The sequence below is a fragment of the Solanum stenotomum genome, chromosome 8 (genome assembly GCF_019186545.1).
Source record: "Solanum stenotomum isolate F172 chromosome 8, ASM1918654v1, whole genome shotgun sequence".
Lineage (NCBI taxonomy): Eukaryota > Viridiplantae > Streptophyta > Magnoliopsida > Solanales > Solanaceae > Solanum > Solanum stenotomum.
Genome location: NC_064289.1, coordinates 36673220 through 36685022, shown reverse-complemented (window position 1 = coordinate 36685022; position 11803 = coordinate 36673220). Strand labels below are relative to the sequence as shown.

At 33.7% G+C, this 11803-nt stretch overlaps 2 protein-coding genes across 4 annotated transcripts in view; both read left to right on the top strand.

The window, feature by feature from the left end:
- The window catches only part of LOC125873377 (vacuolar protein sorting-associated protein 27), a 1193133-nt gene that overhangs the window by 729232 nt on the left and 452098 nt on the right, over positions 1 to 11803 (top strand). The gene's annotated exons all lie outside the window — the stretch shown is intronic.
- The window catches only part of LOC125873368 (uncharacterized), a 414450-nt gene that overhangs the window by 258063 nt on the left and 144584 nt on the right, over positions 1 to 11803 (top strand). The gene's annotated exons all lie outside the window — the stretch shown is intronic.

The following is an 11803-nucleotide window of genomic DNA, read 5'->3' as shown; positions in this document are numbered from 1 at the left end:
TTTGATAGTCCTTTTTTTTTTTTTTAGATAAATAATAAAAGAATATCTCTATTTTTATTTGGGAATTAGGACAAAAAAAAAAAAAAAACGCATAACACATAAACAGATCTTTAATTTAGCTTCAGTTGTCAACTATGACTTTCAAATTTGATTGTGTACAAGTAGATATTTAAACTTATATTAAATTGAATAAATAAACATATTTGTCCTATATGACATTCTACATGGCAATTTTGTGTCTTATGTGGCGTCCTACTTGTTTAATTTTATACAAGTTTAAGTGTCTATTTGTGCACATCCAAAGTTGGAGGTCGTAGTTGTTAACTGAAACCAAATTAACAGTCATATTTATGTATTATGCCAAAAAAAAGTTAGTAAAAAAAAATTCTAAAAAATGAATTTCACTTGATTTGATTTGACTTGACTTGACTATTAAACATGAAGAATAAGACAAGCCTCACAAATTACCTTTTTAAAATTTTATTTATTAATAATTAAATTATTTCCTTAAATGATCACTCAAGTTTTTTAAATTACATTCAAATAGCACTTTCATTTCAATTATTAGGACCAAAATACTACTCAACTATCACTATTTTTCTTAAAAAGAAATACAAAACACCTCAAAAATCGCTTTCTCTCCTAGCTGGCATGATATATCATTCAACTTTATTTTTTTAATAATAGACTTATTTACTAAAATTATAATCTTCTTTTTTTAAAAAAAATACATTAGTTTACCATACATAAACTTTATATTTATCATACTTAAGAATTCTTGACCATATTTAAAATTTTATATATTTTTCTACTATGAAAAATAGCTTTTAACACTTGCTATAAATGTCATCAATTTTGAATAGTTATAGACAAATGTATTCAAAACATATCACGATTTTAAAAAATTCAATTGAAGTACAAATTGAGCCATGATATACAAAGCATTTCATGAACGTTAACTTACATTATTTTGATCATACTACTGTACAACAGATCAATGATATTAAAAGTCAATTAATTATTAAAAAAATTAATTGTGTACTTTAAAATTCATATTTCCAATATCTTTGAATATTTTTATTTTTTCAGAAGTGATCGCTCTCTCTATTATGCAAACTCTAGTATGTAACTCTTGACCCCATGGCCATTATGGTGACTGGTCAGTCGATTCCATTAGCTTCTGATATACAATTTTCTACTCTCCCCTCTTCTTCTACATCTTATTCAGATAAGAACCTTATTGATTTGCCTAGAGAATCTAATTTGCCTAACGGGGGAGCGTTTTGAAATTTAAAGAAGGCAAAGATGCAGCATTTTGAAACCCACAAATATGAATTAACCGGATATCAAAGCCCCTGAAGGTGATCTGATATTGTTTAAGTTGTCTACTTATAATAATGGTGTTCTGCGTGTGACATGGACGGAGGATGAAGTTAAAAGGATAAACACCTTAGAAAACCTTCAATATGCAGTCATAGCAAAATTTTCATAAGGTTGGCCGAAATTGGAGGAATTAAAGGAGCTAATTCCATTTCAATGTAATATCAAATGAGATCGTAAGATTGGGACTGTTGAGAAATAGGCATGTATTAATGAGGCTGAAGTTATTTGAAGATTTTGTGAACATGATGTCTAGGCCTTCTTATTTCTTATTATATTACTGATAAGGAAGGTATGCCATACCCTATGAGGCCTTAATCTATGATGAAAAATTCAAGATTGTTGAAGAAACCATATAAGTTATGGTATGAATTTTCTTCCTTGATCTATAGCCTACATTGTTTGGGAAGGAATCTTTATTTTCACTAGCTTCAACAATTAGGAAATCAATTCACCTTGATAAGGTAACTATTAACAAGATGAGACTAAGTTGTGCAATGGTTAAAGTACAAGTAGATTTACTGAGTGATTTACCTAAGTTTGTGGAGTTAGAAGTTACTGATCCCTCAAAGAACTCACTTAGAGTTGAAAAGGTAAAAGTGATATATGGTATGCTTCCAAAGTACTGCAAGAAGTGCAGATTACAGGGTCATAATGAAGATGACGATAGAATTCTTCATCCTGAATTAAAAAGGAAAGAATAAACAGAAGAGAAGAAGGAGAAACAAAAGGAAGCATCTCAACAACAACAATAAAGATTCCCAAGAAGAAATTATAAGTAGTGGATTCCTACTAGCAGAAGATTCATCAGGAATAACATCAACTTTGTTAATACCTTTGGAATGGAAATAGAGAAAGAAAATGTTACCACTAGTAACCCTTTCAATGCACTTACAGAGGAGGATACAGAGAATGCAAATGCAACAAAGGATATTATTGTTTTAGAAGATAATTTGGAGTAGAGGAATATTAAAGGGTGGATTCATAATGACTTCTACAACAAACATGAGGAACATGGTACTAGTATGCATGTAGTCACAAGTAAAGAAAGCCGTGAAGAAACTAACACAATTACAAACACAACATATAAATGATCCATCAATGAATATGGATCACAACAAAAGCCAGAATTAGATGAGTTAAATATATCAATATGATCATGAAGACTTGAACAAAGTTGTTGTTGAACATTCCAACCTGTAGAGCATAACAGAGGAAATCAACACAAGTAGCAGTGTTGAAAATCAAGCTATTGTAAAATTGGTTAAGGGGCATACAACTAATACTAGTCAAGAAGAGGAGTTCCCTACTCCTTTGCAAATTGATATTGTTGATGCTACAAATGCCTCTAAGCAAGAAGATTTGTTAGCCCTTCCATATAGTGATAATATTGTGGAGAGAACTAATAAATCACTTGGAAAACAATTGATAAAAGAGCCATCAATACGAGATGATAAACTAATAGTACTTTTTGTTGAAAGTCAACAGAGTAATCCTATGAAAATGCTTCATGAGCTAGTCTTTCATCAAGTAGTAAATAAGGAGAAATCAATATAAGTGATACCAGCACAAGAGATAAATTTAAAGGTGGAGGAACATAATGAATTTGAAACCAACAGAATTTCTCTGAAGTTTGTAAAGAAGCATGAGTATCACCTCAAGATAAATAAAAGAAGAGAAAGAATAAACCTCAATGAGTGGATCATCTAGGGTTAATATTGTGATGTTTGGAAAATCTATTTTGAAATGAAGTACAAAGCTCTCATATGGAATATCAAATCTATGAGGCCTCGTCATTCTTTCCATCGAGTTCAAATGTTTCATAGGAACCACAAATTTGATTTGGTGGCACTGATGAAACTTTTTCAAGAAATAAGGCATATTCAGCAATATAAAAGAAGATTGGGCATGACTTATGAAAATTATAATGTAAACGATAAGATATGATTATTTGTACATATGGATGTAATACTCAGAATAATAATTGATTGTGGAGTTACTTTTTGATAATGGTCATCAGATGATTAATACTTTGATATATGCAAAATATAATCCCTTTAAGACACTACAATTATGGAATGAGATCTATCATATTAGCCAAAACATGGCATACCCTTGGTTGGTAGGTGGAGATTTAAATGTCATTTTGAATGTTGAAAAGAAGATTGGGGGACTGCTAGTGTATCCTAATGAGGTGGAAGATTTTTCTTTCTTTGTAAACTCATGTGAGTTGGTTGATTTAACCTTTAAAGATAGTCCTTTCACACGGTGGAATGGTGGGGCTGATGAAGAGTTCATCTTTAAAAGATTGGACAGATTGTTTGTTATCATTTTTATCTAGGAGAAATGTGTTATGTGGGTTAGAAATTCTAGCCAGATCTAGGTTAGATCATGCATTAATGCTTCTATCTTATGGTGGACATGTTCCATATTTCCATAAGTTTTTCAGATTTCTTAAAATTTTAGACGGAAAAAAAAGATTACAAAGAGGTGGTGTTACAAAATTGAGTTGTTAAAGGTTATTCAGATGTCTTTATTGTCCTGAAGATGAAAATAAAGATAACTAAACAAGCACTATCAAAATAGGGTAGAGATTGTTATGAAGATATTTTCAACCACTCCTTATCAGGGAAGATATTGTTAGAGTTAAAGAACAACTATTTGAGGAGTCATATATTGTTGCCATCAACGCAATACTTAGTAGAGCTCATGTTGAGTATAATATGTACTTACACTTTGAGAAGGTATTTTTGAGATAAAAATTAGGTATTTAGTGTTCACAGAGGGAGATAAAAATATAAAATTCTTTTATTGTCTTGTAAAAGGTAGAAGGAAAAGATTGGAAATTTTTAATATCCAAAAAGTTGATGGTTCATGGACTGAAGGTAATGAAGTAGTGGATGAAGCCATTGAATTTTATCAAGATCAGTTTAATATAAGGTTAGCTGACATGTACTATATTTGGTTCCTTCTGTGATAACTGAAGAAGATAATGATGATTTGAATAGACCTCCTACCTTTGAGGAAGTCAGAAGGGTAGTTTTTTTTTTTTAGCTAAATGGAGATAGTGTATGTGGTTTTGATGGTTTTACTAGTCACTTCTATCAGGTTTACTGGGACATTGTCAGTAATGATATGTTTGAAGTAGTAAGTACCTTTTTAATGTTTTGACTTTACCTAAGTTTATTACTCATACAAATTTGATTTTAACCCCAAAAAAAGAATGTGTTTTTTTTTTTTCAGATTTAACACCTATCAGTCTTAGTAATTTTCTAAATGAGGTCATTTCCAGACGTATCCATGACATACTAGAGATGTTGTTACCAAATCTTATCTCTACTAACCAATTTGGCTATCAAATGTAGTAATTTTCTAAATGAGGTCATTTCCAGACGTATCCATGACATACTAAAGGTGTTGTTACCAAAGCTTATCTCTGCTAACCAGTTTTACTTTATCAAAGGTATGAGCATTATAGAGAATGTCTTACTTGCGCAAGAAATTATAATAGACATCGGGAAAAAAAGGAGTAAAACTACTAATGTAGTCTTTAAGCTTAATATGGCAAAACCGTATGATAGAGTGGACTAAAGTTTTTTTATGTAAGTTCTTGAAAATATGAGCTTTCTACTTTCTGAAAAGATTTGGAGACTAGTTGCAAATAACTGGTACTATGTGTTGATTAATGGACAAACTTCTGGGTTTTTTTTATTCTACTTGAGGGGTTTGATGAGTCTGAGATTTTGAATCATTTGGGGCCTTTTTATTTCAACAAATAGTGTCCTCAATGCCTATTTTTATGTCTTTATCTGAGGATATTTTGATGTTTTGCAGCTATGAAGACTAAATGACAAGGCAAGGATGAATCTGAGAAAAAAATCCAAAAATATTGAAAAGAGTGTTAAACTCCTAGCTGAGGATCGCCTAGCACAATGGGTGGATCGCCCAATAGGTCGGGATATCACCTACAGTGATGGTGTTCACTTCTGAAAATCTTCAAGGTAGGTCGGTGATACAAAGTGTAAATGGTGATTCGCCAAAGCAGTTGGGCAAGCTAAAACCTCCACCACCAAAAGTGACAGACTTTTGAGTTAAAATGAAGGAGAAATGGGAGAACAAAGGTGGTAATCGGGGATTCGTCGAACGTGAAAGGCTGACTCAATAGAGTTCGCCGATTGAGCTTCAAACACTTGAATTTTGAAGCCAAGAAAGGGTGAGCTGAAAAATAGAAAAGTGATCCGCCGAATCATATAGGCGAGCCCGACTAATGTCACCAATTAAGTCATACATGTAATTTCAGACTACCTTTATGTGAAAATATAAATAGCCCAAAGGAGAAAGAAAATATACATTTTTTTAATCTTTTGATGTTTTATTTTTTGACAGCGGAACTTTTACTTTCTACCCATTTTAGCTTTTTTCTTAGTTTGGGGGTTTTTGAACAATCTTGTAATTGAGGGTTCGATTCAAAGTGGGTGTTGAAGATTATTGTTAATTATTAACACTTTAATGGCTGAAAACATAATAAGTATAATTTCTTTTCCTTTTGTGATGTTTGGTTAAAACCTCAAATCTAGGGGTTTGATTATAAAATTTGGTGTTAATTTAATTTAGTGGGTCTAGTGTCTTTCTCTGCTTTTCTGATATTCACTCATGGATTTTAGCTATTTAACATTGGCTTAATTTATGGGTTTAGGTTGCAAAATTAATCGTAATTTAGATATTTGATTGATGCTTGAAGAGATTAATTGAAGTGGGTGAATAGCTTAATACTTGCAAATTGGGTTTGATTATTGTAGTTTGCTCGAAAGAGAAATTATAGTTCCATTCTAATTGTCAAATCTTCTCAAAAGAGAGATTTTAGTAATGTATTTGTATTTTACATGGATGAGACCGAAAAGAGATTCTATGAAATGATGCATTGAGATCAAAAAAGTTTTGTGTCGTTAGAGATTACCCAGCCTATCCATATTCGTCTAGCATTATTGAGCAAGCACCCTTATTTGATGTCGATACCAACTCACATGCCCCTACGTCATGTTTTACTTGTTTAATCCCTATTTTTAGTCAAATTGTGATAATTGATTCCAAAATCCTTTTATTAAATTTGGTGGAATTATCCACCCACTTGTCCTAATTACTACAATGAATTGGTTTGCACTTTTATATTCCTCATTAAATTTTTACATTTAGATCACTCCTTGTGGGATTCGACCCCGACTCTTTTGTTGGATACTTATATTGCTAGTGATCGCTTACTCATTTAATTGTTTTAGTGAGTAATTTGAGTGTTATCAGGGTAAAGCAAGGGGATCCTCAATCCCCTTATTCTGAGGTTCTTTCTAGGGCTCTAAATAACTTATATTCGTATTATAAGGATTTTGGTCTACCTAAGTGGAGTGAAAACAATACTCACTTAGCCTATGCTAATAACATCGTGATTTTGTTAATGTTGATTGGTTCTCTATAAAATTGTTGATGAAAACATTGCAGGACTATGAAAGGAAATGAGGATAGAAGATTAACAAAGAAAAAAATGTCTTTATTATGCATTCTATGATTGTTCAAACAGATATTTAGCTTGTAGAAGAATATGCAGGTTTTCCTAGAGATAATTTTCCCTTAACTTACCTTGGATGCCCAATTGGGCATGCTAGGAAAAGGAAAACACACTCTGCTGATCTGATGTAGAAAATACATAATAAGTTACAAGCTTTGAAAGGGGATTATTATCTTTTGGAGGAATGATTGTTCTAATCAATAATGTTTTATAAAGAATACCTATATATGAATTATATGTAATCATTCTACCTAAATGTGTGATTCATAATCTACACAAAGTTTTTGCAAGATTTCTTTGGAGCTTCAAGAAAGTGGGCAGAAATAAGCCCTAGGTTTCTTGGGCTGAAATTTGTCAACCTAAGATGGGAGGAGGTCTGCGATTCAGGTTATTGTTTGACGTCTCAAGAGCTTTGTTTGCAAATCTTTGGTGAAATTTTAGGACCAAAAACACTATATTGTCTCATCTCATGTGGAACAAGTATGTAGGCCTCAAATAGTGAAGTGGAAGTGAGGTTTTCAGACTTGGAAACATATGCTAGCGGCTAGGGATTGCATTGATCAAGAAATTTGGTGGTAGCCTAACTGTGGATCCCCTAGTATTATGTTTGATGATTGGACTCAACTTGAAATATTACACTACTATCTACGAGTGTCTTTTTCTACTTATCCTTTTTAGGATGATATTAATCAGTTGATGCAAGAGGGCAGGTGAAATGAAGAATTACTAAGACATAATTTTCATGAAAGAGTGGTAGAACATATACTTAATAAGATTGATATAGTGTAAGAGTGTGAGGAGGTGACTAAACTTTACTGGATTCTCAATCATTCATGTAGGTTCTATTTTAATTCAATATAGAAGGTTATAAGGACCCCTAGAGTAACACATGAAAGGTTTAGACAGGTTTGGAAACAAAGGCACTCTTTTTAAAATCTGTTTTTTCTAGAGATCAATCAAACAAAGAATTCCTATTGGGGAATTTTTTTTCAGAGTAGGACTAGACAAGGTGGTTCGTTATTGTTGTTGTGACATTAATGTTAATGAAACATTGGAACACCTCTTTATCTCTTGTAATGCAAAGTTGTTGTGGGAAATGTTTGCTAGAGCAGCGGGTGTGGAGGGGACTTTCTTGCAACTATAGGACACTATTTTTAAATAATGGAATGCTAAATGAACATCTAAATTGAGACCTTTGTTTAATGTTATCCTTGGTTTTATACTCTGGCAGATTTTAAAAGGGAGAAATAGAGTAAAACATGGAGGAAAAATCTCAAATTTTAACATGACAACATAAATCAATAGAAATGTTTAGTCTTGTTATGGTTTAGATATTCTTGGTTGAGGAATATTCCTAAAGATGATCCTATGTTGATTAAATTATTTGAAGGTTACAAATCTATTATAGCTACTTTGGTGATATACTAGTCATCTTTTGGTATTGAAATGTACAAATGTAGCTCATATAAAGCCTCAAAAGGTAATTCAGGACATAGTGCTAGGGGTTCCTCTGTTAGGAATTGATAAGGAGGTTTCATTTATGCAAAATCATATGGTCTGAATATCAAAACAAATCTAGAAGCAAAGGTCCTAGCACTGGTACAGATGTTAAAGCTTTTAATTTGTTTCAGGAGGTACCTAAAAAGGGAAGTCACTCATCATCCTATATGCCAAGAAAGTTCCTAATTTAAGAGTTACTAAATGTCAAAATCCTTATTTTGCATTTTAATTAGAACAAAAACTACATTACATAGACATGAGCATCTAGTCAAATCAACACTGAGAAGAGCTCAACAAGATTTATCTTATAGAAAGATCATTGATCTTATATCTGAGTTGTTTAGGCAATGGTATATGCTCCTTCGGAGCTCAATATGTCAAAGGACAAGGAATTAGGGTTGTGGTCTTCTCGCTTTGATAAGACAAATGAATAAACAAGAAAAGGGGCAAGACTTATTTAGAATGCTATATGATAGGAGCTTATAAGTCCAGAGGCGCACCAACCAGAGAACTACTGTGAAACAAGCAATTAATCATAATAGTTTCTTAAAAGGCTGAGATTATAGAGCTTACCTTTAACATAAAAGAGCTGATTTGGGCTACATCGAATTGAAGAAGTCTTCCTCAAACACGATTACATGGCACTTGTGAGAGTTAACCCCATTGAACTAAGAAAGAGTCTCATATCGACCAAGTATTTATTTAGAATATCTATTTTGATAGATCCGCTTTGGCTTTCCTATTCCAAAGATCTTCCCTAAAGAACGAAATGAATTGATCTAACCCACAATCTGTCTTTTAAACCTTTAAGAGTTTTGAGCGTTCTGGATGTAATCTATCCAAGCTCATTGCATCTCATCTCTAATATCTTTCGTTAAGAAGGATTTCTTCATTAATTTCATCTGTTTATGAGTTAATCAATGGCGGCCAAAGGTGAGGAAGACGATGGGTCGGCTTCATCGAGATATTTCCATTTCTGATTAATATTTTCTCTTTATTTCATTTTGTTTGTTTTTTCTATCAATAGATTTTCATTATTTTGTTTTGTTTTTTCAGGTATTGGCCACTTTTGGGCCTAAAACCTATTGGGAGAAAACCTCCGAGACATTTGACCCAAATTTCAGAGAAATCTTTAAAAAGAAACTTACGGTAACTTTCGTCAACTTTTATTTTTCCAGTTACCTAACTTCAAAACTTGAGATACAACCCTTGAACACTTGAAATATGACATACCACATTATTATTAATTTATTACCCACCCTCCTTGTGTTTCCACGAAGATACGAGTTAATTTAAATGTTTCAAAAAGTCGAGGTGTTAATAGTAAAGCTAAGTGACGATGACTTTAGTTCAAACTAGGGTTATTACAATATTTAGGAAATTCCAAGGCCAGGACTTTCATGTGAAGTCGTGCAGAGTGTTTGCACCATTAGATTTTTTTTGGTTATCGAATTATTGACTTACGAGGTTGACAATATGCTTATGGTCTCTCGAGCATCTAACCTTCTACCAAAATTGGATACCTAATTACATAGTTGATTGGGGATTGGCCCAATTTCAGAGCATTACGCTATCTTCTAGTTTATTAGCCAAGCGAGGCAAACTAGGTATATCCCTATCCTTGTTACACATCGATTACTTGGTTTAGCAAAAAAGGAACTCACTTTTCATATTTCGTATTCTATCTCTAAATCCCTTTCCTGAGTTCAATACAAGACAATAGTTGTATTTCAATGGTGATCAAGCATCAAACTAATAAAATACGAACATAAGAATAACTCATACAATAACCAAACTTCATCTTAAAGTTTTACAACTCCACAATCATTTGTAGCCGAAACCTTAGAAAGATAAATTTTAGCCACTCATAAATTGATTCACAAGTTTATAATCTTTGTCATGTCTCCAACTAGAAAGGAGCGGATATTAAGGATTTGTACGAGTACTTGCTAATTAATATACTAAACTCATGCTAAAGTTGTAGACTCATAAGAAACTAAACAAACACCATGACTCATACTAAAACATAGGTAACAAGAGCGCCCAATGGGCTACTTTATAACTTAAACAAAACTATGTGTAACACCTCAAAACTTAGCTCAGATAGAACAACAGAAAATCTGTGAACCACGGAGGGGTTCACGAACCATGAAAGGAACCACGGTCTCTCACCCTCATCGTGGTTCACACCGTCACAAGATTGGTGGACCACAGGACCCTTCACGGGCCGTGGACCACCACATGGGCGTTAGGAAGGCTCGTGGAGGTGAGACAGAGCAACCAAGGCTCAAGCGTCAGACCACGGGATGTGGACTTGATAATGGGTCATGGTGAGGCTTGTGAAGCTGAGCCAGTAGGCCCCTAGCCCAAGTGAAGGACCACGGTAGCCGTCACGGTCCGTGATCTTTCATACGGTCCGTGAAGTAGACCGTAGAGGGAAGGGCCCTGAACCAGTAGACACTTGCCAAGAACCACGACCCACTTGACGGGTCATGGTCCCCACGACGGACCATCAACGGCACTGTGGTTGGCCTTGCTAGATTTTAAGTTGGGGTCATTTTGGTCTCTTCCTTTATGCGTTGGATACCTAAACTACGTCGTTTTACTCAGTTTAAGCTTAGTATTCTAATCAGAACCTACCCTAATCATTTTATTCACAAAAAATTCATCAAACTTATAGCAAAAGAGAAGAAAAGAGGTGACCCAAACCCTTCAAAAAATTCAACAATGTTTCTTCAGTTCCATCCCCGAAATCGAAGGATTCTCTGTGAAATTCGTCACCAGTTATGTGGGATTTCACTAGTGGGTTCCTTGCATCCACTAAGTCCCTAGAATTCAGTTAGATTCTTGATTCCTATATCTTGTTTAGACCTAAGGTTTCTAAAACCTTAGAGATTGATTGTGATTTACATGTTATAGTATTCCTAATCGAATATCATGTTGTTGTGGAATCGTTTCTTAGTTCCTTGCATGAAACTCAGAACCCTAGTTGTGTAGATTCTCTTAGTTCATGAATTGCACTTGCTAGGTCAGTTAAATAGATATACATGCTCCAGTTTCGAATGTTTCATTCTCAGTACATAAATGTTGCATTCTCAGATTTGCATGTCAGTGAGCTATCCAGTATTTCAGTTATGTTGTGTCTCACACATTTACAGTTGGGAGTAGGCTTAGAACCGAGTTAGACTAGGGATTAGAGTCCCCTCATAGTCCCAGAACTACGTGCCCCCGTAGGTTTATAAGTTCCCTCTGTGGGTATCAGATTTAGTGATCATGCCAGTCATGCCTTTATACCCCTGGAAAGGTATATTGGGTCCTCTCGATGAAGCGTATACATCGGACTCCAAGTTTAGCTCACATGGT